This window comes from Rhinopithecus roxellana, chromosome 1 (assembly GCF_007565055.1).
Source record: "Rhinopithecus roxellana isolate Shanxi Qingling chromosome 1, ASM756505v1, whole genome shotgun sequence".
NCBI lineage: Eukaryota > Metazoa > Chordata > Mammalia > Primates > Cercopithecidae > Rhinopithecus > Rhinopithecus roxellana.
In genome coordinates this window covers 51,578,335-51,604,394 of record NC_044549.1, presented here as the reverse complement: position 1 = coordinate 51,604,394, position 26,060 = coordinate 51,578,335, and the positions used below count along the sequence as shown (strand labels likewise).

The window sequence follows — 26,060 nt, the reverse complement described above, 5'->3', positions numbered from 1 at the left end:
CAAGGTCAGTCTGGACCCCAGGATCCCACGGCCACTGGCTTTGGGACAGGCAGGAGGACATTTCCAATTACAGAATCCAGACAGAGCAGCGGCTGTCTGGGGTTAGCTTCTATCTCTGTCCACCCCTTGCAAAGCCCCTCAAGCAGGGACTGAGTCACGGGATGTTGTTCAGTGTTTTGTTACTGAATTCTTGTCTAAGAAAGAGCCCAGTGTGTCAGAATGCCCGGGGGGCTGGTGGGGCAAGAGGATCAGCCCCCATCTCCTGTCTCCAGGGCGGGTTACAGAGGGCAGAGGGGCCCGCAGTCAGTTCCAGGGGCTTAGTTTTCTTCTCCCAACAGCTCCTTCCTGCAGGAGCAGCTAGCAAGAAGTCACATGGGTTCCTTATGCCCAAATCTTGTGCTTGGCATTTGGGGCTCTGGCCTCACGTTCCTCCTCTCTCTCATTCCTGCTCCCCATCCCAGCAGGGGTTCCCCAAGCCGGGGCAGCCGTATCTGCAGCTCACACAGTTCCATTCCCACATCCCAGCCTTTGCAGGGTCTGGGCCTCCCCCAAGGCCCTCCCTTCCCTCAAGTGCAACCAGCAGTCCCAATTTGCCCAGTCCTGAGACGTTTCCCAGGAGACAGGGCTGTCAGTGCGCAGAATGAGAACGTCCCAGACGAATGGGGCGAGTCGGTCACCCGACTTCACTCTTCCCAGTCCACACGGAGGCCCTCATGCACTCACAGGCAGATGGCACTCAGACACAGAGGTGATAGAAATCCAGGGTCCAGCCACTCTGAGTGGAACTTGGTCCCAGCTCCTTGGTCCCTGGTTACACTGCCTCCCTCCTAGGCACAGGCTCTCTCCTCTGTCACCCACTGGCTGCCTTACTTTGTGGAGTCTGGGGCCAGTTTTATAGAGAAAGGGGCCAATCTTAGGGAAGCCAGAGGGACAGGGACTGAGCCAGAAGAGTCTGGGGGTTCCAGCAGAGCGTGGATGTGCAACCTCCACCCCTAACTGCTGTGTGGCCGCAGAGAAACCACTCCCCTCTCTACGCCCTTTTCCCCAGCTGTGAAATTTGGCTTAGATACCATCCTTCTAAGGGCATCTGCAAATGGCAGATGGTTTTATTACCAGGTTTAACCAGCAGGTGGAGGGTCCTGAACACTGCAGCTCAGTCTCCTGTGCTCCCCACACACTCAGGACAGAGACTCTGGGCCTGACAGTGAGCAGGTGCCCCCTCAGGCACTGAGACCACCCAGGGAATGAAGGTACAGCCAGCTGAGCTGACCCCATGCCTCTGGGGGCAGTCAGGAAAGGCATCCCTGAGGAGATGACCTCTGGGCTGAGACCCCAAGAAGGGAAGGAGCCAAGGTCTGGGAGAAGAGTGTTCAGGCAGAGGGAGGAGCTGGTGCAAAGGCCTTGAGGTGGGAGCCAACTGAGAGTGCCCTGGGCTGATGGGGCAAAGGCAGGAGATGGGATCAGGGAGACCCACATGGGCCAGGTCACACAGATGTGGGTCTAGAGAGGTCACATGCCCCACTAGGGGTCACATGGCCAACTCAAGAATAAAAGGCTCGGCAGCCTGGGTGCAGCAGAGGATGCTGTTGCTCTGGTGTCCACGGGCCAGAGGATACCAAGGTCCAAAGTATGATCTCCAGGCCCCAGTGAAACGACGGCATTCCAAGCGTTTCTGGGTAACATCATTTGTCAGCAAGATGTGAGAGTGAAAGCCACTGGCTCTGGAGCTGAGCAAGCAATGCCATCCCCAGGAGAAGGAGTGTGGCCCTGCACTCACTACCCACTCATGCACTCATTCATCCATTCCATTCATTCATTCAGAAAGCTTTCATGGAGAGCCAGACTCCGGCTCCTGAAGGAAAGAACTCTCTTGGAGGACTCCCCTCATTAACTCAGAAGTTTTGCCTTTAATGTCTTCACGTTCCTTGTTAAGCCCCCACTTCCCTTCCCCAATGCAGCAGGGTCTTATCTGGTTGAGGTAACATACGTTAATAAGAATATTAATGTCCACTAAAGTGTTAGCTGAAAAAGAAGACATTAGCTGATAACCAAAGCATTGAGAAGTATGATGTTTAGCTGAAGACAAAGATGGTAATTGCTAATTAACGCATTAGCTAAAAAACAAGGAGTTAACTGATCACCAAGCATGAGCTCATGGATCTGGGCTGAAAGTGAGGGTTGGCTGATGATTAAAGTTTGGTTGAAAAACTAAGCAGTTAACACATAGGTAACTGGTGATAGTTTTTAAGATATTAATCCAAAAGTAAGATTTCTACAACCCAATAATCAAATGACTACCTAAAATTGAAAACAGGAGTTAGTCGGGCATGGTGGCTCATGCCTGCAATTCTTGCCCTTTGGGAGACCAAGGCAGGTGGATCACTTGACTCCTGGAGTTCAAGACCAACCTGGGCAACATGACAAAACCCCTCTCTACAAAAAATAACAAAAATCAGCTAGGTATGTTGGTGCATGCTGGCAGTGCCACCTATTCGGGAGAGTGAGGTGGGAAGATCACTCCTGGGAATGGGCGGCTACAGTAAGTCAAGATCACGCCTCTGCACTCCAACCTGGTACCAGAGCTAGACCCTGTCTCAAAAAAAAAAGAAGAGAAAACAGGAATTCAGGAATTCAAACAGATATATTTGCGCACTCATGTTCATCACAGTACTATTCACAATAACCAAAAGGTGGAACCCACCCAAGTGTTCGCTGACAGATGAATGGATAAAGACAATTGGTCTCTACACACAGTAGAATATTATTTAGCCTTAAAAGGGAAGGGAATTCTGACACATCATACAACATGGATAAACCTTCAGGATATTATGTTAAGTGAAATAAGCCAGTCACAAAAGGACAAATACTATAGGTTCAACTGGTATGAAGTCCCCAGGATAGTCACATTCATAGAGACAGTCAGTAGAATAGAGGGGTGCCTAGGGCTGGGAGTTGAGGGGAGAAGAGAATGAGGAGTTAGTGTTTAATGGGGACAGGGGTTCAGTTTGGGAAGACAAAAAAGAGTACTGGAGACAGATGGTGGTGACACCTCCATAGCACACGAATGGTCTTAATGTCACTGGACTGATTAAATTTAAATTAAGATGGTAAATTGTATGTTATGTATCTTTTACTGCAATTCTCTAAATGACAACCCAATTAAAAATTGTCAAAAGAAATGTGATGACCAATAAGCACATGGGAAGATGCTCAACTTCACCAGCCATCAGGGAAGTGCCAGTTAAACCACGAGATGCCAGTGCACACCCTTTAGAATTAAAGTGAAAAGGACTGAACTATCAATGTTGGAGCAATCAGGACTCTCCAACATGGCTGATGGGTGTGTGAGAATCACCCTGCAAGGCAGTTACGAAGTTAAACACCCACCTCCCATGTAATCTAGCACTTTTAGGTGGGGAAACCAACTGGAAATGAAAAGCAGGGCTGTACAAAGACCTGTGCCCAGATGTGAGTGGAAGCTTTACACATCATGAGCCTGACCTGGAACTATCTGTGTGTCCCTTACCTGATGAGTGAAGAAGCAGACAGTGGCATATCCAAACAAAGGAACACCGCTCAGCAATGAAAAGGGACACAGCACAGATGCACACAGCAACGCTCACAGTCCTCAGGGTCGTTCTGCGGAGGGAAAACACCAGGCATGAAACGAACACACGGCATGATCCCACTTACCTGACATTCCAGAGAAGACAAACTGAGCCTGCACAACAGGAGGCCACCAGACATTTTCACCCGGTGTGGGGGTGCGAGGTGGGGACTGTCTGCCGGGACATGAGCGCACTATCTCAGGGTGATGATCTGCTCTGCATCTTGACTGTTGTGTATCATTTGTAAAAACTCCTCAGACTCTAAACAAAGTGGGGCGCTAGGGGCTGAACTGTTCCTCCTGCCCCCCACCCCAATTCCTATGCTAAAGCTCTAACCCCAGCACTTCAGAATAAGACTGTATTTTGGAGACAGGTCTTTAAAGGGGCGACTAAGTTAAAACAAGGTCATTAGGGTGGGCCCTAATCAACTGGCATCTTTATAAGAGAAAATGACATAGACAGGTGCAGAGGGAAGATGGATGTGAAGATGCAGGGAGAAGGCTACTGTTTACAAGCCAAGGAGAGGCTCAGAAGAAATTAGCCATCCCAACACCTCGATCTGGGACTTCCAGCCTCCAGAACCGAGAAAATAAACTCCTATGGTGGAAGCTCCCAGCCCAGCCTGTGGTATTTTGTAATGGCAGCCCTAGCAAGCTAACACAGGGTCATCTTCCTATATGTACATTATCCCTCTGTAAAATACAATTAAATGATTTTTTTTTTTTTTTTTTTTTTTTTTTTTTTTTGAGACAGAGTCTCACTCTGTCGCCAGGCTGGAATGCAATGGCGCGATCTCAGCTCACTGCAACCTCCACTTCCAGGGTTCAAGTGATTCTCCTGCCTCAGGCTCCTGAGTAGCTGGGACTACAGGCGCCACCACCACGCCCAGCTAATTTTTTGTATCTTTAGTAGAGACGGGTTTTCGCCATGTTGGCCCAGCTGGTCTTGAACTCCTAGCCTTGTGATCCGTCTGCCTCAAGTTCCCAAAGTACTGGAATTACAGGCATGAGCCACCGTGCCCAGCCAAAGGAGTATTTTTTTAAAGCAAGCAAGCAAGCGTAGGTGATAAGTGGACTGTACATGACTCCTCAGGGCTCCAATACCCAGCATTCTGCTATGCTCTCAGCAAGCCCTCCATAAACGCCTTCAATGCCAGTGAAAGCTGTGGCCGCTACCTAATGTATGAACCGGTCACTGAGGTGCTCCCCACTCTTTCCAGGAGATTCTAGAGGTTTTTAAAAGCTCCTCCAGTTTAAAGTTATTCACACTACTGCCCTACCACCATTCCCTGAATACTGACTATGTACCAGGTGGAACGCGCCATGGTGGTGGAATGGCAGGCCTATGAGGGGGTTATTTTCATCCTCATCTCACAGGTAGGCTTTCTGAGGCTTGGAATAGGGACATGACTTGCCCAAAGTCACTCAGGGAGCTGGTGGCCATTTCAATGTCCAGATGAAAGGCTTTATTCTCACAGGGGCGAGTCACGTTTCCATGGACTCCCATTCCTCAGGTGCAACCTGTCTTTGTCCAGTCGGACAGGAAGGCATTGCTTTAAGAGCTGTGGAGTTTATTCTCTCCTGCTGGGAGGTTCTGGGCAGACACTGACCTCAAGGAGGCCGGGGAATTGGAATCTCCAGAGAAAATGTCCACAAGGCTGAAGGCGTGGGGGAGGTGGGCTGCACCACCACGGTGCAGCAGGTGTGGAGGCCTGGGTAGTTACTGGAGGCCCAGGAGGTGTGTCCTCAGTAATGGGAGGTAGTGTGGAGGGTCACAGTCCCACAACCCACAGGGATGTGGCTGTGCAGGCAGCTGCAGCCATGTGGTCAGGGTGGCCACACACCCTGATTGTGGCCCAGAGCATGTCACTCTGCTTACTCCATTTCATGTCTTCTGGGCAGCCAGCTCTGACCCCGCAGGATCAAGGACCCATCTGGCCCCCACAGCCCACAGAGCTACTCACACCTCCTACTCTCTGTTTGAGCCTTTCTCCTCCACCAAACTGTGAGCTGCATGGGGCAGAGCCCATATCTGCCTTCCTTTTGAGACCCTGACACCTGGCCCAGGTGAGAGCTGGACGGTGAGGCAAGGCAAACACAGCTGCTACAGCCCAACCTGGCTCCACTCCCAGCTCACCCACCTACCAGCTGCACAACCCCAGGCAAGTCAGCACATCTCCTACAGCCTCAGTTTTCACCTATGCCAAATGGGGTCACCGAGGACTGTCTTGCCTCCCTAATTGCAGAGGAAATAAGAGACTTCACACTCCCTGGGCTGGGCCCTGGGATTCCCTTCCCTCTGGACCCCACTGTAGATGGAGTAGGTGGATGAGGAAAAGATAATTATAGGGCCAGGCTTGGGGGTGGATGCTTGGCTGAAGAGAGCCAAAGACAGCTTCAGGGAAGAGGAGATTCCTTAAACGGGGCTTTGAAGAGGGCAGGGGTCGTCATACCAAGAATCACCATTGTGATGGTGATGGCTGGCATCTCTGGAGGACCTACCCTGTGCTAGGCACTGTTTTAAATGTTTGTGTGTTAACTCGTTTAATCCTCAGAATAACTTAAACTCACATGATCCCCATTTTACAGAGGAGGAGGCTGAGGCACAGAGAAGTTTGCGACTTGCCCGAGTAGGAGATCACCCATCAGGGCATAACAAGCGAATGGGACAGCCTGGGCAAAGGTGCAGAGGAAGGAAACAGCCTGGCGCCCAGGAGAGTTGGTCGTAGGTTGGTACAGCCATGAGTGCCCAGGAGCCCCACCCCTCTTGTGTAATCCTCTTCTACACTGTCCACAGGCTTGGTCGAATGACCGGCTTTAGCCAATGGGACATCAGCAAATGAGATGTAAGCAGAGGCTTGGGGAGCAGTTGCATACTGTGGCTTGCTCTGGGAAGGCTGCATCCAATGGATGAGCCCAGGCTAGCCTGCTGGAGACATATGGCTCAGCCAACAGCTGCTAACCCAGGCCAAGCAAGGCCAACTTAGACCATGCTGCACCAAGGTGTCTTCAGCTGCCTGGGTGAGCCTAAATGAAACCAGCAGAATTGCCCAGCCGAACCTGGACCAGATGACAAAGCTAATTTAGTGTGGTTTGATTGCACCAATAGATCATTGAGACAAACTTTCAAGTGTCCAGTATCTGAAGAGAACGAGATACCAATGCTGTGCAGATGTGACAGAGCGGGTAGCTGTACCCGCAGTGCCCTGTCCTGGGAAGCACTGTGGGAAGACAAGGCTTAAAGGAAAACTTCTGGAGTTCTGGGTTCCTGATATCGGCAGCCCCAAGAGGAGTTATCAGATCATACTCCCCTCTGCATTCTGGACCCCAAAGAGGATCCTTAGCTCCCACCTCACTGCCTGCTTCCAAAGCACCCAACTAGCTTCAAATGCCGTCACCCTCCATCCAGTATCTGGCATGAAGCCAGCACATAGAAGCTGCTTTATTTTATTTTATTTTATTTTATTTTATTTTATTTTAAGATGGAATATTGTTCAGCCACCCAGGCTGGAGTGCAGTGGCATGATCTTGGCTCACTGCAACCACTGTCTCCAGGTTCCCTGATTTTCCCATCTCAGCCTCCTGAGTAGCTGGGATCACAGGCACCCGCCATCATGCCTGGCTAATTTGTGTGTGTGTGTGTGTGTGTGTGTGTGTGTGTGTGTGTGTGTGTGTATGGATTTTTAAGTAGAGACGGGGTTTCACCATGTTGGTCAGGCTGGTCTTGAATGCGTGACCTCAGATGATCCACCCATCTCGGCCTCACAAAGTGCTAGGATTACAGAGGAGCTGCTTTATAAACAGTTTTTGAATGATGGGGAATGCAAACAGCCTCGCATATCTACCAGGTACTCTGAACCACTGCAGAAACACTAAATACAAAATCAAAGCTGCCTGTCGTACAGCTGGACAGGGTGTGTCCACTGCTCCCACACCCCTAGAATGGATGGACTGTTCACTTCCTCCTTAGACTCAATTGCTCTTCCCTCCTGCAGTCCCCCGCCCAGGTTAGACAGCATCTGAATCCCCCACTTAGAATGAATGGAGTATCTGCCTCCCTCCTGAGACTGGATGGAATGTCCACTTACTCCCTTAGACTGGATAAGGTTAACACTCCTCCCCTTTTGGCCTAGGATCTCCTTAAAGGCAGAGGCCTGCCTAATCCATCCCATGACCCCAACACAGGATTTGGCCCTGAGGTCCTGCAGGGTAGAGCCCTGGGTTTCCCAGCAGGGCCCCCGCCTGGGTTAATCCTCCACTTCCTGATTTTCTAGTGGTCTTTCTCATGCCTGGAGTCTGTGTGGGATGATCAGAAAGATGGACTGACACACAGCCCACTTTCATTTTTACTAGTTTTCCTCTTCCTAGTTCCTCCTCTTCTCCCCAGCATATTTTTTTGCCTGCATTTCACAGACTGAAACCAAGGCCCAGGATGCATAATGTGGTCAAGTTCATGATAGGGAGTAGATGGTGAAGCCGGGACTTGAACCCAGGTCTGTCTGGTTGCAGCCCCAGCATTCCCGAGAACCATACCCACTACTACAGTGCAGGAGGGGCTTGAGCCCCTGTGCTGTTTGCTGGGGTCGCAGGTGAGGATTATGCTTTGGTTTTGAAATTCTGCCCTGGAGAGGGGCCTTCTGGGAAGAGAAGGCTCTGAGGCTGGACAGGGTCTCTGAGGGCCACCCGAGAAGGGCTGGAGAAAATGGCTTCCGGCCCACAGGGACTGGCTGGCCTTGCAAAGAGCACTGGACAGGGAACCATAGACACCCAAAGCCAGTCTTGGCTCCACCGCTAGCCAGCCACTTTGCCTCATTTTCCTTATCCATGGGCACAGTAACAGCCACTGAGACCATGGTGCCAAGTGCCCCGTAAACATGAATTCTCCTGCCTCACAGATCCCCCAACCCACCTTGGTATCTCCTTCTTCCCCTCTCACATCTGCTCACCCCATTTCTGAATCAAATGCCTGCCACAAATTTCTTGCTCCTTTGGTTTAACCAAGGCAAGTTGATCACAGAACTGAATGCCTGAGGCCGGGCTTGGTGGCTCATGCCTGTAGTCCCAGCACTTTGGGAGGCCGAGGTGGGCAGATCACTTGAGGTCAGGAGTTCGAGTCCAGCCTGGCCAACATAGAAAAACCCTGTCTCTACTGAAAATACAAAAATTAGCTGGGTGTGGTGGTGCATGCCTATAATCCCAGCTACTCAGGCAGCTGAGGCAGGAGAATTGCTTGAACCGGGGAAGCAGAGGTGGCAGTGAGCCTAGATCGTGCCACTGCATTCCAGCCTGGGGGACAGAAACTCCATCCCCCGACTCCAAAAAAAGTGAAAAACTATACTTGTAGAACAAACAAGCCTCCCAGCCAGGATGCCTCTGAGTGACATGTGAGGTGGGATCTGAGAGCAGAGATGTGCAGCCAGGTCCCACCCAGTCTCACTTGGACCCCCAGGGCTCCAGGACAGCCCAGGGCTCAGGGCTGCCAAGCTCTGCCTATGAGTCTCAGCTCCACCTTTTCGTCACTATGTGACCTCTGGAAGGTCACACTGGCGCTCCCTGCCTCAGTTTCCCCATCTGTGGAATAGGTGCCTGCCAGTCTGATTACCCTCTTGTTTGCGGATCAGATGCTCTGCAGGAGGCAGGGCACCAGCACATTGTGAGGCACACGGTGATTGGTATTCTTCCATCATCAGTGGGCACCGTGGGGGAAATTCTCTGCCACGGACTGAAAGGACCCCCAGTCTGCACGACCGCTGGATACCCACGAGGGCTATGAGTAAAGTAAAAATTTTGAAGAAAGCCTTTTATTGGCTCCCAAGAGCCTTCCCAGAGCCCCGCATGCAATAGGCCCTTAATCAGTAAGTGTTTCAGCCCTCGGAATTCATTCTATTTGGTTATTTATTTATTTATTTATTTATTTACTTGAGACAGGATCTCACTCTATTGCCCAGGCTTGAGTGCAGTGGTATGACCGTGGCTCACAGTCACCTCAACCTTCTGGGCTCAATCGATCCTCCCACTTGAGCCTCCCCAGTAGCTGGGACCACAGGTACATATCACCATGCCCAGCTAATTTTTTTTATTTATTTTTTGTAGAGATGAGGTCTCACTATGTTGCCCAGGCTGGTCTCAAACTTCTGGGCTCCAGCAATCCACCCGCCTCGGTCTCATGAAGTGCTGGGATTGCAGGTGTGAGCCACTGTGCCCGGCCAGCCCTGGAAATTCATCTAACCAGTAGTCTTAAACATTTTTCATGGCAATATTTTTTAGCCTCACTCCTTTTTCTTCAAATGAATTCTTACAAAGTAACCTATTGGATTAAAAAAGTATCAAAAGGTTTCTGTTCTTGAAAGAAAGTGGGGCCCCAAATCCTGTCTGGTCCTTCTCCTGACTCCAGCCACCCTGGACACTGCCATGAAACAGTGTGTATGCCCCTGCTCAAGCCCAGCAGTTATCACACCCGCCTGCAGCTATAGTGCACCTGCTGTATACTTGGCACTGCCTGAGCCTGTTGTCACCATCCCCTCCACTTCTCAGTCATCATCCTAAAATTGAGATCTTATCATCCCATTTTCCAGGTGGGAAGACTAAGGCTGAGAGAGACTAAGTAAGTTAACTGAGGTCATCCAGCATGTGTGGGCTGGGTCAAGATTCACAATGAAACCTATCAGTGCCTTTCTACTGCCTACTTGAGGCATAGGAAAACTGTGGCCTGGAGCAGGGGCAGGGGTGGTGACCTTCTGAGGCTATACTCTTATCCGCTGAACCAGGGTCAATGCCAGTGTGGCCTTGATGACTTCTGGGCTGGTCAGCCCTGGTCCAACCCTGGTTGTGAATGCTGTGGGGAGAATGCACTGGGCTAAGTTTATAACTGCCCTGGACCCTGCTGTGTCACAGATTGACTTCCGAGGCAGCTCAGCCCACAGCCAAGTTCAGCGGCTCCGGGGTCTGAGTGTTGTCATCACCTTTTCCTCTGAAATCCAGCTGTAGGGCATCCAGGGGTGGCTGGAACAGAGGGGCCATCGAGTCTAACCCCACAATTTACAGATGGGGAAACTGAGGCCCAGCCTTCCAGACAGTTGTCATCGGCCTTCCACTGGGCAATCACTGTTGCCATGTATAGCATTAGTGACTGCAGCCTCCCAACAACCCCAGCAGTCCAGAAAGGAGCAACGCTTATTAAGTTGCAACTGTATGCCTCGTATTGCATTAAGTGTGTTCTTAACTGTTACCTCCTTCACACTGCATAATTGCCCATCTAGTAAAAGGGGAAACTGAGGGTTCGAGAGGGAAGGTGACTTGCCCCATCTGCCTGACTCTAAGACTCATTTCTCAGTGCCATAGGAACCCATGGTGTAGGCGTGGTGGTGTAAGGGAGAGGGAGGAGGGTAATTTATAACTCTAGAGACACCGACTGAGAAGTCCTCCACCCCCCACTAAACAGAATGTGGGTTCTGTAGCATATAATACATTCTTACTGACTGCACAGGGGAATGGACAAACACTAGGCTCATTGGTGGTGCCCAGTGCTTGGTGCTTAGTGTTTGCTGAATGAATGAATGATTCTCAACAGGGCATATTAAAAAGCTCCCAGCTACTGTCCTTAGCAGAGCAGTCAGCTGCCCTTTCCCCCAATACCATATTTCCTCTTCGTCACTTTTCTGTTCCTCTGGTGGGCTACTTGTCCAGCTCAGCTTCTCATGTCTGGAAGGAACTATCTCTGCTTCTCTCTGACTCCTACCTCTCAATGCTAAGCTGTTCCATGATCCATTCCTTCGAGAGCATTTCTCTCGGTCAAGGAACAAGCACTAACAGGCTGACTTGGTTCCTCTTCAGGAGACAGGTTTATACTTTGAAAGGGGAGGCCTTATGAAAATAGAATCTGAGGACTTGGTGTGTGGTCTGGCAGCATCCAGGACTGGGACTCAGCCTGGGACTCCAGAGTTAGAACTTAGTCTATGACCACAGTCAGGGCTGCCTGGAGTCAGGAACAGGGATTCAGTTAGGGCTCAGGACTCAGTCTATAACTTGGATTAGGATTCAGCCTGGGTTAATTTATTTATTTATTTATTTATTTATTTATTATTTATTTATTTATTTTGAGATGGAGTCTTGCTCTGTCACCCAGGCTAGAGTACAGTGGTGCAGTCTTGGCTCACTGCAACCTCTGCCTCCTGGGTTCAAGCAAACCAATCCTCCCACCTCAGCCTCCCGAGTAGCTGGGACTGCAGGTGCACACCACCATGCCTGGCTAATTTTTTGTATGTTTAGTAGAGATGGTGTTTCACCATGTTGGACAGGCTGGTCTCAAACTCCTGACTTCAGGTGACCTGTCCACCTCAGCCTCCCAAAATACTGGAATAACAGGAGTGAGCCACCGCGCCTAGCCAAGCCTGGGTTAATGTTTGAGCTCAGACGGGAACCAGGTTTGCATTCATCCCATGAGCTAGGATGGTGGATTAGTCTATGGTTAGGGTCAGGGCTCTAGGACCATGATCAGGCCTAAGTCTGTGGCCAGGATTAGGGTGCAGTCTGTGACCAGGATCAAGTCTCAGCCTATACAGAGCTTCCAGAACCACTTAGCTCCCTCCCAAAAGTCGATCCCCTGGAATCAACAAAATTTTCCTTAAAACGTAGCTTCTTTCTAGAGAGTGCCCTCCTGGTGCTGCCCACATGGCCCTTGCAGCCCTGCAGGAGAGTTGCCTCAGCGCCTCCGCCGAGACCCTGCCTCCCGCCTCCCTGCCTCCTGGCTCCAGGGTTATTAAGGGAGGAATCTGTGGGAAGAAGAGAGTAAACAAAATCCATCACGCGGGGATGGGGCTGGCGCCCATTCCTCCTGCGGCTCCGCAAGCTGACTCGGAAACCAACAGCGCTGAGCGGACAATGTTGACAGGAGACTTAATGAAATCCAGAGGGAGGCGCCCTGGCAGGGCCTACCTGGAAGGAGGCCCGAGCTGATAATTACATTAATTCTGGTCTATGTCCCAACAAGCGCAGAAGCAAGGGCTGGGGCCAGGGCCCGTTCACCCAGGGCTCCAAGAGTCTGTCATAATTACGGGGAAAAATAAGTTTCGGAACTTACATAACCTCACTGCTTGGGCCCTGAGGGTTAGACCCACTTTGCTTTGCTTTTCCAGGAAATGCACATATGGCAAAACTGCGCTTGTGTGCCAGGATCACCTCTGTGGGTCACAGAATGTGTGAGAGCACGAGGCAGGAATTTGGTTCTTGTCCCCATTTCTCAGATGAGCCAAACTGAGGCTTAGGGAGCAAAAGGGTCTCATTCAGAGTCCTGCAATCAAAAGGCATAGGGCTAGCATCAAGCTCCATAATCCAGTTTTCCCTCCTCGAAACCACTCCAGCATGGAGACTGTGGGTGACCGGGAGCAGGGAGATGCATTCTGCCCAAGAAAGGAAAGGAAGGGAATGGTGCCCTTCTCAAATGATGCATTGGAGGGGGCCAGGCTAAGAAGAGGGAAGAGCCGGCCAGGCAGAAGACACAGCAGATAGAAAGGCACAGTGGCCGGAAAGGATACAGCGTGATGGGAGGAAGGGGTCATCCCGTAGGGCTGAGTGCTGGTTCAAGGGCAGAACTGGGGTAAGGAAGTTGAGGCAGGGTCATGAGGAGCATCATATGTTGGGGGAGCCACAGAAAAGTCTCCCACAGATCCTCTTATTTGAGCCTCATGAACTAGGTGCTTTCATTGTTCCCATCTTACAGATAAGTAAATTGAAGCTTAGGAAATTTGAGTCTCTTGCCCAAAGCAACGCAGCCCAAAAGTAGTATGACTGGGATTAGAACCATGTCTGTTGGGTTTAACTGCTCCTTCAAACACACTTCTTTCCTGCCTTACATGCCCCCTGCCGACTTTCCTGGCTTTCCAGTTTGGCTCAGCCTGAGGTGCCAGCCTGAAGATGCCCCTGGCCAGAGTGGAAAACCACAGAACCTTCAAGAACAGGGCGGCAGCAGGGGCACACTGCACACTCAGGCCTCTGCAGGGCTGTCTCCAGGCGAGGAAGCTGAGGGTCAGGGCCCTAAGGCCTGTGGTGGCAGGAAAGAGGGGAATTAAGGGGAAGCCAGCTCTAGGTGGGGTGAAGACGAATTGACATCCAACAGAACAATGGGTTACTCGGACAGGAAGTGAGCGCCCCAGCCTTGGAGGCATAGTATGAAGGGGACAGACAGGGAGACAGGAGATCTACATGTCTTGGTCCCAACCAAATCTGCACATCCAAGTTTCCAGGAGCCTCACCTCTCCTGGGAAAAACCATTCCTAGCCACCTTCCACTGAGGTCAGCTCCAGGAAGTGTCAAGTCCTGCCTGGGGGATCTGTTGCCTTCCAGAGGTTCCTCCTTAGACGTTTCCAGCCCCTTGAAAACGGCACCCAAACAGAACCTGAAGAAAAAGCCCTCACATGTGCGGGACTACTCTGTGGGATCCTGTCTCTCCCCTGAGCACAGACACAGGAGCACAGAGAGGGGGAGTGAGTAACCAGGCGTCACACAGCACAGTCCAGGTGGGCCTCCTAGAGAAGGGGTGTGACCAAGGTCACCCTCAGGGTGAGACCTCTTGCTTGGGTCAGAGGGTCCTTGACGTTGCCCTAATCAGGAATGAGAGTGTTTGTTTTCAGCCAAATATTTCCCCGACCGCAGACGAGACGGGATGCGACTGCACATTCCAGAGTCCTGGCAGCCTGAGAAACCATGCTGTGGGGCCTGCCTGGTCCCCTTGCCTCCTCCTGGGGGCCTGGTGCCCACCCCCCAGGCTCTGGGGTCTGGCTGCCAGCTTGGATGAGAACCTTGTTTGTGGCAAAGTGTTGGCAGCACCCCAACACCTCTTCTCTCCCTATCCTTCTGAACCTCCTAGATCTCAGCTCCACGGATGCTAACCTGGATTGTGGAGGTTTCACCAGACCCCAGGAGATGAGCATCCCAAGCAGGGAGACAGCGTGTGTTGTGGCCCAGAGGTGTGACAATGGTGTGGCCCCCCTGGAGAAGGCGTGTGTGCTCTGTGGCTGGAGCATGAGTCTTCTGCCCAGCAAGGGTGAGGGGAGAGAGGACAGGTATTGCCAGCTTGCAGAAGGCCCAGAGCTCTAAGAATCTGTGGTCTTGGAGCAATAGAGAGCCATGGAAATCGAACAGGGGAGTGCCAGGGTTAGAAACGTGTTCCAGGAATTTCCCTCCAGTGGACATCCATGGCCAATTGAGTGGACAGGCAAATGTGTGGGCACCAGAAGGCCGGGGAGTAGGCTGAAGCAGGTGCAGCCAAAGTGGAGTGCAGAGGGTGGGACAGAATGAGAGGAAAAAGCAGAGCCAGATCATTGACTAGCCATGAGACTGATAGATGTGGATATTAGGGTCCTCATTTCCAGAAGAGGAAACTGAGGTTTAAAAGGATGAGAAGCGACTTGCCCAGCTGCCTGAGGAGCAGTGGAGCTGGCATCATGGACTGTGATTCCACTGCCATTTCTCTCTACTGTATCCACGTTGGTGGAGCTCACGGCCTTGACCACCTGTGGTCAGGATTTCTGAAGTGAGTCACGTTCCCCACCCAGGGCCCTGGTCAGAGGCGGCATGTCTCCACCCCCGGCCCTGCTCAAGGCCCTGGCTCCTGCCAGAACTGCAGTAAACCCCACTCCCCCATACAGTCCATTCTTCCTCTCCACTCCTTGGTGATTCCTGGTGAACTCCTACTAATCCCTTGATAGCCAACTGAAAACCACCTCCTCATGGTTGCCCTCCAGACAACTGCAGACAGAATCAGTCTCTCCTCCAGACCCTGGGGTAGTTAGTTATTTGAGTGCCCCATCACCTGGGAAGGCTTTGAGGGCAGAGGGCTTGTATCGTCTCTGCCGTCTCAGGACCCAGAACAGGGCCAGGTATACAGTAGATAGTCTATAACTGTTGATTACAGGGAGCAAATGCACGAACAACTCCATGCTCACACCCAGCACAGATGATCAAAGACAGGTTTTGAAGTCACGCAGCCCCGGCCAACTCCTGTCTCTGTCTCTGGCCAGCTGGGTGGCCCTGGGGCTTCAGCTCCCTGAACCTCAGTTTCCTTTTCTGTAGACTGTTGGCAACTGTCCTGAGCGTGCAGCCTGAAAAGCAAATTCAGTAACAGACATAGCCCAGCAGAGCACTTGAGAGCATGGTCCCTGAAGCCAGCTGGCCTGGGTTCAAATCCAGCCTCTGCCACTGCCTAGCTGTGTGGCTTTGGGCAAGTTACGTGACTGCTCTGGGCCTCAGTTTCCCCATCTGTAAAATGGAGGATAGTAGTGCCAGTCTCATGGGGTTATTTTGAGAATGAAATGAAGAAACGTATGTAAAATGCTTACAACAGGATATGGCAAGTAGGAAGTGCCGGACACACACTCGTGAACATGAAATGCCTAACACATGGTGTGCACTTGAGCAGGGTGACTCCAACTCCATCTCCTCTCACCTTCCCTCCTGCAGCCCAGAGAGAGCACTGTAGGGGCTCTGTGCAGAAGCAGGAGGGCTCTGATTAGCTGCCATAGCCAAGGCCCCTCTCTGCAAAAACATCAGTGAGTCAAACACTGCAGGCCCCGCTGTAGGATTTCCAAGCAGAAATCCTACACAAATGTGGAATTAACCACCCACGTCAATATGAATGGCACTCATTTCAGAGCCTTCCATGGAGGGGGAATATATCAAGCAAGTCCTGCTGAGAGAGGATTTCAACTCTACAGCTGCAACCTCTGAGCTCGCTCTAGAAGCACCTTTTTTTTTTTTTTTTTTTGAGATGGAGTCTCGCTCTGTCGCCCAGGCTGGAGTGCAGTGGCCGGATCTCAGCTCACTGCAAGCTCCGCCTCCCGGGTTCACGCCATTCTCCTGCCTCAGCCTCCCGAGTAGCTGGGACTACAGGCGCCCACCACCTCGCCCGGCTAGATTTTTGTATTTTTTGGTAGAGACGGGGTTTCACCGTGTTAGCCAGGATGGTCTCGATCTCCTGACCTCATGATCCGCCCGTCTCGGCCTCCCAAAGTGCTGGGATTACAGGCTTGAGCCACCGCGCCCGGCCTAGAAGCACCTTTTTAATGAGCTTCTTTTATTTATTTATTTTTTTTTATTTTATTTTATTTATTTTATTTATTTATTTTGAGACAGAATCTTGCTCTGTCGCCCAGGCTGGAGTGCAGTGATGCGATCTCGGCTCACCGCAAGTTCCTCCCGGGTTCACGCCATTCTCCCGCCTCAGCCTCCCGAGTAGCTGGGACTACAGGCGCCCATCACCACGCCTGGCTTTTTGCTTTTGTATTTTTAGTAGAGATGGGATTTCACTGTGTTAGCCAAGATGGTCTCAATCTCCTGACCTTGTGATCTGCCCGCCGTGGCCTCCCATAGGCGTGAGCCACCGTGTCGGGCCTGATGAGCTTATTTTAAGTCTCAAATCATGTGTTCTCTTCCACTTGGCAAGGTCAATATTGCTGTGAGCATGATTATTTTAGTTACTGTATTTTCTGGGCTCTAGGTATAGGTGATTCACCCAAATTATGTGACTTAGTCCCTTTAGCCCAGAGATGAGAAAGTATCATTCCCAGTTTAGGGAGGGGGACACTGAGGCTCAGAGAGGTTGCTGACCAAGCCCAACGTCACACAGTGTGGAAGCAGAGTCAGGATTTGAACCTACATGAGTCTGATGCCAAAGACAGTGATCTGAAACACCAGGTCTCAGCTCTGGCTACACATTGGAATCAACAGGGGAGCTTCGAGCAGTCCTGATGGCTAGATGGAGTCCCGGAGGGGCTGATCCTGGGCTGCTCGCCAGGAGATTGCACCCAGCAGCCAGATTGGCAGGTCGGCTCCAGGAGACAGTGACACCATATCTAGGGAAGACATGTCCAATCAGAAAGAGATAATCCACACAGCTCTAAACTTTGTCCTTCCCTAAGGATGGAGGGACCATCTGTGTCTTGTGAATTGAAAAAGCCACTCTCCCTACCTTAATTAGTACAAACCCCAACCCCAGCCAAATCCAAGGTCAACAGCCACTGCTCTAACACACTTCGCTGCCTTGCACTGTGACCCTCCTTTGCTGGAGGTGAGGATCCCCAGGCACAGAGACATGAAAGCACCTGCCCAGGGTCACACAGCTTTGAAGCACTCAGCCTCAGGCTCCTTTGACCCCGGCCTCCCTGCAGTGAGGGGTGAAGGTGATGAGCAGGGTCATGGAGGCACGGCTGGAGAAGCAGGTGGCGTTTAGCAGAGATCACAGCAGCCCTGGGGACCCGAGACTTGGTCCTCTGAACTCTGAGGAAGCAGATGGTAGGTTTGGGGGCCCAGAGGCAGCATCATGTCCCTTAGCAGGGCAAGTCACAGGGGACAGGGGGCCATGTCCAAGGAAAACATGTGCAATTAGAGAGATGCAGTCATGAATCTCTAAACCTTGCCCCGCTCAAGGATGGAGTGACCATCTGCACCTTGGTAAGCACCTCAGTGCAGCACTGGGCTCCCGCACCCCAGTGCCAACTTAATCATTAGAGACCCAGACCTCAGCCAAATGCAGACTCAGAATTTCTGGAAAGCTCCAACAGTCAGCAAGGAAACAGCAGGTCTTGAGACAGAATTTCTCCAGGAGCCCCTTCTGACGCCCCGACCATCGTCTGGGCTGGACACTCACCACATCCTCCCCATCTGTCCTAGGCCCCTGCTTCCTCTTAGGGCTCAGCAGAGGCTGGGGCTTTCCCAGTTTCTCTTCTCTTATTAGCAGTGGGATCATTGCTTCAAACAGAATCTTTGGAATTTGGTTTATCCAGACTTTGACTCAGGCCCATTTATTTTGACATTCCAGTGAGATGTCTCTGAGCCTTCATCTTGCCTGTAGGGACAATGTTTTCCTTCCTCCAAAAGTTCCTCTCAAATCCAAACACCAGTCCACATTCCCTGAGGCTGGTGGATTCCACATCCTCTAAAAGATGCTCCGTTCTAATTCTAGTTCTGCTACCTCCCAGTTGAGTGGCCTTGGGCTGGTTACCAACTTCTCTGAGTCTCAGTTTCCTCATCTGTAAAATAGACCCCTAGGTCATACTCATAAGCAGGCCACCAAAATTAAATGAGATAATGGCATGACGATCTTCGAGGCATGCGGGAGGCATTCGGTCATGGAAGCTTAATTGCAATAAGAAAGGAACTGCGAGCCACCCAAGGTCCTGCAGCCTCTGGGATCTGCGTCCTCTGTGGCCCGCAGCTCTGACCCCAAATCATCGTTCAGTTGCCAGTGATTGATCCCACGTGGCCGTGCTACGACACAAATACCTATGAACTCCCTCTCTCCACCCAGGCCAAAGTACACATTGGCTTTAATAATTAAATATAACGAGCCTGAGCCCTGGCCAAGAGACCCATCAGGTGCCAGCTGCTCTCACACCCACCTCTAAAGCTCTCACGCTCCATCCACACTGCCGCTGTGCTGGTCTAGACCCCCGCTAGTGCTCATTCCCTCACTCCCCACCCCACCCCTTGCCCTGCCTCCAGGCTCAGCCCCTCCAGTGGATTCTCTGCCCAGCTGGAGCCATAGAGGTTGTTTTAAAGCACTATAGTCATCTGGCTACCACCCTCCATGGCTCCCCATTCCCCTCATATCAGTCTCTGGAAGCCTTTTGTGATCTGGCCACAGCCAACCTCTCCATCACCCCGGCCTCTGTTATATGTTCTGCCCACCCTGCACCTCTTGCAGCTGCCCAAATGTGCCAAGCTCTCTCTTGCCTCTGAACCTCTACATAAGCTGTTCCTTCTTTCTGCCAGATACCCTTTCCCCAATTTCCCCTGCTGACCAACTCTTGTTCATCAGCTCAAGTGCCTGGGACCTTGAGTCTTTTCTGCGTAGGTCTCCACAGGGGACGTGGGCTTCCTCACAACATGGTGACTGGATTCCAAGCATGAGCATCCCAAGAGAATTGGATGGAAGGGATATTCCCTTTATGACGTAGCCACTCAGCATTGTCCTGCCATTGTCACAGGCCCACCCAAAGTCAAGGGGAGAGAATATGTGGCCTCACCTCTCAGAGAGGGGTGTGATTGTCACACCACAAGAAGAATGGGATGGGAGCTGTTGTGGCCATCTTTGGAAAACATAAAATGTCACCGAGGGGGAAGGTACATGTAAGAACTGTATAAGCACTGTGGCCGGGGACATTCAGGACAAGGGCAAATGTCCCTGATCCTCACTGTCTTAACAGCTAGCGCTTTGGTAGACAGCATGGCCCCAAATCAGTCAGGAAAGCTTAGCTGTGTCAGTCCTGTCTGCAAGTTCATGAAGCACTGGGGAAGATTTCTGTCGGTAATGGGAGCATTTCCCATTTAACATGTTTTGAATTTTAAAGCTCCAAGTGTTGGTGATCTTAAAAATTCCTCGGTGGTGCTGAAAAAGTGAAATGGGCCACAAATAACTCCTAAGAGCTTTGGGGAAGGAAGGCCAGGGACTTTTCCAAGTATGCCTGGCCCACTAAGGGTCATGTACCCCAAAAATTATCCGGAGAAAAGGATATGCCTGGCACCCATCCCCTCAACCACAGGAAAGGCCTGGAATATTCTGGGGAGATGCTCCAGTGGGATCTGGTGTGTGCACATTCCATGCAGAGGTTGTGGAACAGAATCGTAGGGCAGGGGTGAGAGTGCTGGCATGGGCAGAACCCAACCCTGATTTCCTCTCTTCTTGTTTTTTACCCTAGGCTCTGCCTCCTTTTCCCTCCTGCCAGCTGGAGCCAGATCATTCAGATTTCCAGAGTGTGAGGAATCCTTCAGCCCCTGTGGTGTAGCCACTGACACACTATCCAGCTGCCACAGTTGTGGGTGTTGAACTCTGCCCTTACCCTTAGGCCTTCAGTGGCACTATGTGGATCTCCTTGGGGCCTCCAGGAGGAGAAACTTGCTCTGTCTCCTTGGCCAGGAAAGGTGAAGCTGTGTGACCTAGAACACGCACCCCTGACCTCTCTGAGCCGCTCCTAGTAGCAGCCTGTGAGTTGCTTGTCTCACTAAGTAGCTGGGAAATAACAGCATGAAAGTGCCTCAGAGCCAGGTGCGGTGGCTCACGCCTGCAATCCCAGCACTTTGGGAAGCCGAGGCGGGCGGGTCACGAGGTCAGGAGATCGAGACCATCCTGGCTAACACGGTGAAACCCCATCTCTACTAAAAATACAAAAATTAGCCGGGTGTGGTGGTGGGCACCTGTAGTCCCAGCTACTCGGGAGGCTGAGGCAGGAGAACGGTGTGAATCCGGGAGGCGGAGCTTGCAGTGAGCCGAGATCGCGCCGCTACACTGCAGCCTGGGCGACAGAGTGAGACTCCATCTCAAAAAAAACCCAAAAAAACAAAGAAAGTGCCTCAGAAAGGAACTATAAGTGAGTGTACACTTACTATGCATCATTAATAATAACAGCACTCCCCTTCCAAGATGACAGAAGAAAGGGATTCAGCAGCAGAAGGCACATACATGCTCTTTTGCTTCTGGGCGCCAGCAAACCCTTCATTGAGCATGTATTGAGCATCTGCTGCATATCAGGGCCTAGGAAGCACCATGGACACAATAACGCACTCGGTGTGCACGGCCCCTGCCCTCATAGGCCCCCCATGTTGGCTGTTCCAGAAACACAGGAGCTGGGGAAGTGGCATCAAAGCAGAGACCTGAAAGATACTGAAGAATTAGCCAAATGGAAAGGACAGGGTGATTTCCTGATAGAGGAACTGCATATGCAAGGGCCCAGGGCCCAGGGAGCAGGGGGCTTCTGGGGAAAGACCAGCCATTCGGATGGCTGGAGCATAGGGCCTCAGCACCCATGCAGAGCTTGAGGGGGATTAAATAGTAAGAGAATAAAGAAAGAAAATGCACAGAGTGTTAGGAAGTGGTGAGAGCTACAGAGAAAAATAAAGAGATGGGAGTAGAGATGGGGGAGGATAGGAATGCGGGTGGGTAAGAATGGGGCAGGGACAGGGATGAGGTGGGTATAGAGATAGTGCAGAGGGTGAGGCTGCCATTTTATTTTATTTATTTATTTATTTATTTATTTATTTATTTATTTATTTATTGAGACGGAGTCTCCCTGTGTCACCCAGGCTGGAGTGCAGTGGTGCGATCTCAGCTCACTGCAAGCTCCACCTCCCGGGTTCACACCATTCTCCTCCCTCAGCCTCCCAAGTAGCTGGGACTACAGGTGCCCACCACCACGCCCAGCTAATTTTTTGTATTTTTGGTGGAGACGGGGTTTCACTATGTTAGCCAGGATGGTCTTGATCTCCTGACCTTGTGATCCACCTGTCTCGGCCTCCCAAAGTGCTGGGATTACAGGCATGAGCCACTGCGTCCGGCCAAGGCTGCCATTTTAAATAGCAGGGAGGCTGTACTGACAGAGGACATCTGTGCAGAGGTCAAAGAAATGAGGGAGCCAGCCCCGTGGGCATTTGGGGGAAGAGCATTCCCCGCAGGGGAAGCAAGAGCAAAGGCCTTGGGCCTTGCACTCCACACCTGAGGGGAGCGGCGGGGCCGGTGTGGTGGAGTGAGCCAGCTGGACGGAGGCGGAAGGGGAGGCGTGGGAATGTTGGAAGTCAGACCACGCAGTCCACTGTGGGGACCTGGGCTTCCATCCCAAATGAAAGGCAGCCATGGGGCTGCTCGCCAAGGCAGGGATGAGGGTAGACATGGGTTTAACAGAATCCCTCTGGGCCCTGTGAGGACGGGCTGAATAGGTAAGGGAGGAAGGAGCAAGGGAGGAGGCAAGAGAGATGATGCTGGCTGGACCAGGTGGTAGCCGTGGCCATGGTAAAGAGTGACTGGCTTCTGAACATATTTTGAAAGTAGAGCCACCAGAAACCAGAGAAAGAGAGGGGAGGGGAGGGGAGGGGGGAGAAGAGGAGAGGGGAGAGGAGGGGGCAGGGGACAATAGTGACTGTGGCATTCATAGTTCTCTGCCCTCTTGCACTGCATGACAGACATAATTAACACAGGCCTTTTTCCCATTGAGACCAGATTGGTTCTTGGACTCCTCCTCAACCCAGACCTACAAGGCATCACTCCCACTAATCAGGATTGGATGCCCAATGAGGCCAGGAGGCAGAATGGGTTCACAAAGGAATACGCACCATCATTTGTGGGCATCTACCATGCTCCTGGCACTAGCTAGTTGCTTTTCCAATTCTCTCATTTCAAGGAGAGACAAACTGTGGGATTGGCAGTAGCATCCTTATTTAACAGATGAGACCAGGGCTCTAGCGGTCCACACAGAACTCCCCAGCTAAGACATTTAGAGCTAGGATTCAAATGCAGTGGTCACTTATTCCAGTGCCAGCCCCAGTTCCCCACGGGAGACCCCCTCCTCACTCTGCTCAGGCCTCACCCACCACACCTGGGCCTCCTGGCCATGCCAGGGCTCCACATTCCAACAGGCTGGTAGAGGCAGGTGTGGGCAGAGCATGCCTGGAGGCTGAGAACCGCACCTTCCAGCCCCGGTGCCTTCCTGGGGCAGGGTGGCTCAAAGGGGCATGTGCGCCTGTGCCAGGAGCCAACGCTGGCTGGGGAGGGGCCTCACCCCACCTGGGGGCTGCCAGCCCGCCTGCCGGCCAAGGTCCTCACCAGTGCCTTCTCTCCTCTGGCACACCCATCAGCTCAGCGTGAAGACTTGCTAAGGAAAAGGTACAACTGGGAACACGAAGCTGTCCATACCTGGAGATGACTCCAGCAGCCAGGAGGTGGAGCTGGCCTCTTACCTGGGCATACTCTCTCCACAGGAGCATCCTCCACGCAGTTAGAGTGGGCTGTTGATGTGTCTGTCTTTATGGACTGTGAAGGTCACTAAATGCCTGGGACTTAGAAGGCTCCACGGGCAGGCTCCGGAGGCCAGCCAGCCTGAGTTCAGGTCCAGCTCTGCCACTTACTTGCTGTGCCATCTCAGGCTGGTTACATTACCCCTCTGGCCCTATTTCCTGGTAAAAGGGGGCTGGTAATAGCATCCACCTCATAAGGCTCTGCAAGTACTGGGGGCAGGGGTAACTCACATGAAACATTTAGCACAGTAAGTACTGAGGAAGGTTAACCATTACTATCCTTATGAGCATTCATCCCAAAGTTCTCAAGATTGACACGGACTTGAGCAAGCGCCCAGGAAATCTGTGGGGAGCATAGTGAGGGCCAAGCTCCTTGGGGTGATAGCTGAAGGATGAGGAGGCAAAGAAGACTAGAGGAGAGAGGAAGGAGGAGCTGAGCGTAAGCCCCTGCCAGCCTCTGCTTTGCTGTGTGACCTTGAGCAAATCCATTGCGCTCTCTGGACCTCCAAGTCCCCGTTGTTTACATTTGGAACACGCATAAAGGCCCCCTCAGCTCTGCATCTGTTTTTTGGTACCGGCTATGAGCAGGTAGAGCAAATTAATTAAATTAATTTGAATTAATTTTAAAAATTAAAAAAGATTTGGAGTGGGTTTGAGACCCCCAGGGCCTCCCACTTTCTTGGAGGGTGGCTCACTTTCCAAGGAAGGCAATTGGGTCATACTGGCTATTTGGTTTTTCCTGTGCATGGCCCTCCTACCCCCTCTTCCCCGCCAGACTAACTTCCTGGGGGTGGCCATGCTCTCTCCCAGTGCTCTATGAAGCTCGGGCTCAGGCCTCCTTAATGCCAGGCCAACTCTTCCTCCTCCTTCCAGACTCATCTGGGCTCCACCTCCTCCAGAAAGCCTTCCTAGACCCAGGCTGAGTTAGCTGAGTGGGCCTCCTCATGGGAAGGGGTCTGTTTTGGGTTCTATCTTCCTTCCAGGTACCCAGAACAGGAACCACACTGGCCTGGCATCTGGAGTGAACAAGGGGATGTTGCCCAGAAGATGTCTGTGGAATGGACAGGTCCTGAAGTGCCCATGGGAGCTTGAGAAGAAATCCAGGCAGGCTGGTCAGCCCCAGCTCAGCCCCACCTGGCTGGGACCTCTGGCAGGTGACCAACCCTGCCACCTGTTGGATGGGGACTCATGGCGCTGCAGTGAGGATTAAGTGAGTCAGGAGACTCAGAGCTTGGCGCGGTCCTAAAGACAACGGACTCACCTGAGAGAGAGTTTGTCCCCTGCAGATGCTGTCCTGGCCTGCCACCTGGCCCGGGAGTTCACCTCGGCTGCCCTCCGCGACTTGCTATTCTGACCTTTTAGTAAACAGCAAGCAGGTCTCCGGTTCTGAACTCTCCCAGGTAACAGCATCTACTGAAAATGTGAGAACTGTGTCCTGTCTTTATTATATTTGTTTTCGTGGTACCTTCTGTTTATAGCAGCCTCTTCTCAGATATGACGTGGTGTTTCCTTTTTTAAATATACTGACCTAAGCTGGGCATGGTGTCTTGTGCCTACAGTCCCAGCTACTCGGGAGGCTGAGGCAGGAAGATGGCTTGAGCCCAGGAAGTTGAGACTGCAATGAGCTAAGATTGTGCCACTGCACTTCAGCTGGGGCAGTAGAGCGAGACCCTGTCTCTAAAAAGGTAAATGAACAGGCTGGGTGCAGTGGCTCATACCTGGAATCCCAGTGCTTTAAGAGGCCAAAGCATGAGGATCATTGAGCCCAGGAGGTCAAGGTTACAGTGAACTATGATCCCACCACAGCACTCCAGCCTGGATGACAGAGCAAGACCCTGTGGCTAAAATAAATAAGCAAATAAATCAGCTGACCTAGGCAATAGCATCATATAGCAGAAGAGCTAAGCACAAGGACTCTGAGACCATGTGAGCCAGGTTCAGATCTCAGCTCCGCCTCTTCATTGCTGTGTGCCCTCAGGTGGGTCTCCTTGCCTCTGTTTCCCCACCTGTACAGTGTAAGGATGGCAGCAGGACCCCTGTCTGGTCTGAGGGCTGTTGGGAAGGTTGATGTGTGCAAAGTTCCTACAGCTGGGCTCAGGGCACAGTCAGGGTTCCCTACTTCTGTGAAGATGTTTTACAAAATGAGCTGACACAAGCGAGCCTGGTGACCTGCAGACACCACAGCCTGGGAAATGCCGGCCCAGTCCACCCCCTCTGCCTGCCCTGCCCCAGGAGGCCTGCTGCTACCTGCCCGCCTCCCTGGCAAGCCCCCAGCAGCACTGCCGTAATCCCCAGGCTGGTAAACGCATGATTAGGTTTCTCAGCTTTTGTCCTGTTACTTGGAGCAATTCTCAGGCCCTGAGCACTCCTCCCACCAGCACCTCCCCACACCGACTCCCAAAGCCCTAGGCCCCGGGTCCAACTCAGCCCCTAGCCTGTGCCTCAGTTTCCTCATCCATGAAATGGACAATGATACCTGCCTGTCATTCATGAGTAGGCATAGCGCTGTTCTTACCTCACAAGCCACGGTGAGAAATGGGGCTGCTATCATCACGCAAGCTCATCGTTCCAGTGCTGCAGGTATTGTTCACCTGCTGACTGCGACCTTTACTGAGGGCCCCGAGGGATGCCGCTGTGCCTTCACCAGCCTGCCCATTCCCACCTCTCAGCCTCTTCC

General features: G+C 52.0%; 1 long non-coding RNA gene across 1 annotated transcript; it reads right to left on the bottom strand.

Annotated features, from left to right (window-relative positions):
• Positions 1-1,775: 1,775 nt before the first annotated feature.
• LOC115899924 lies at positions 1,776-24,895 on the bottom strand. Its single transcript, XR_004059536.1, has 3 exons — positions 24,645-24,895; positions 3,527-3,639; positions 1,776-2,589 (listed from the first exon to the last, which is right to left on the bottom strand). It is a non-coding gene; the product is annotated as an uncharacterized LOC115899924 (long non-coding RNA).
• Between the last annotated feature and the right edge of the window lie 1,165 nt (positions 24,896-26,060).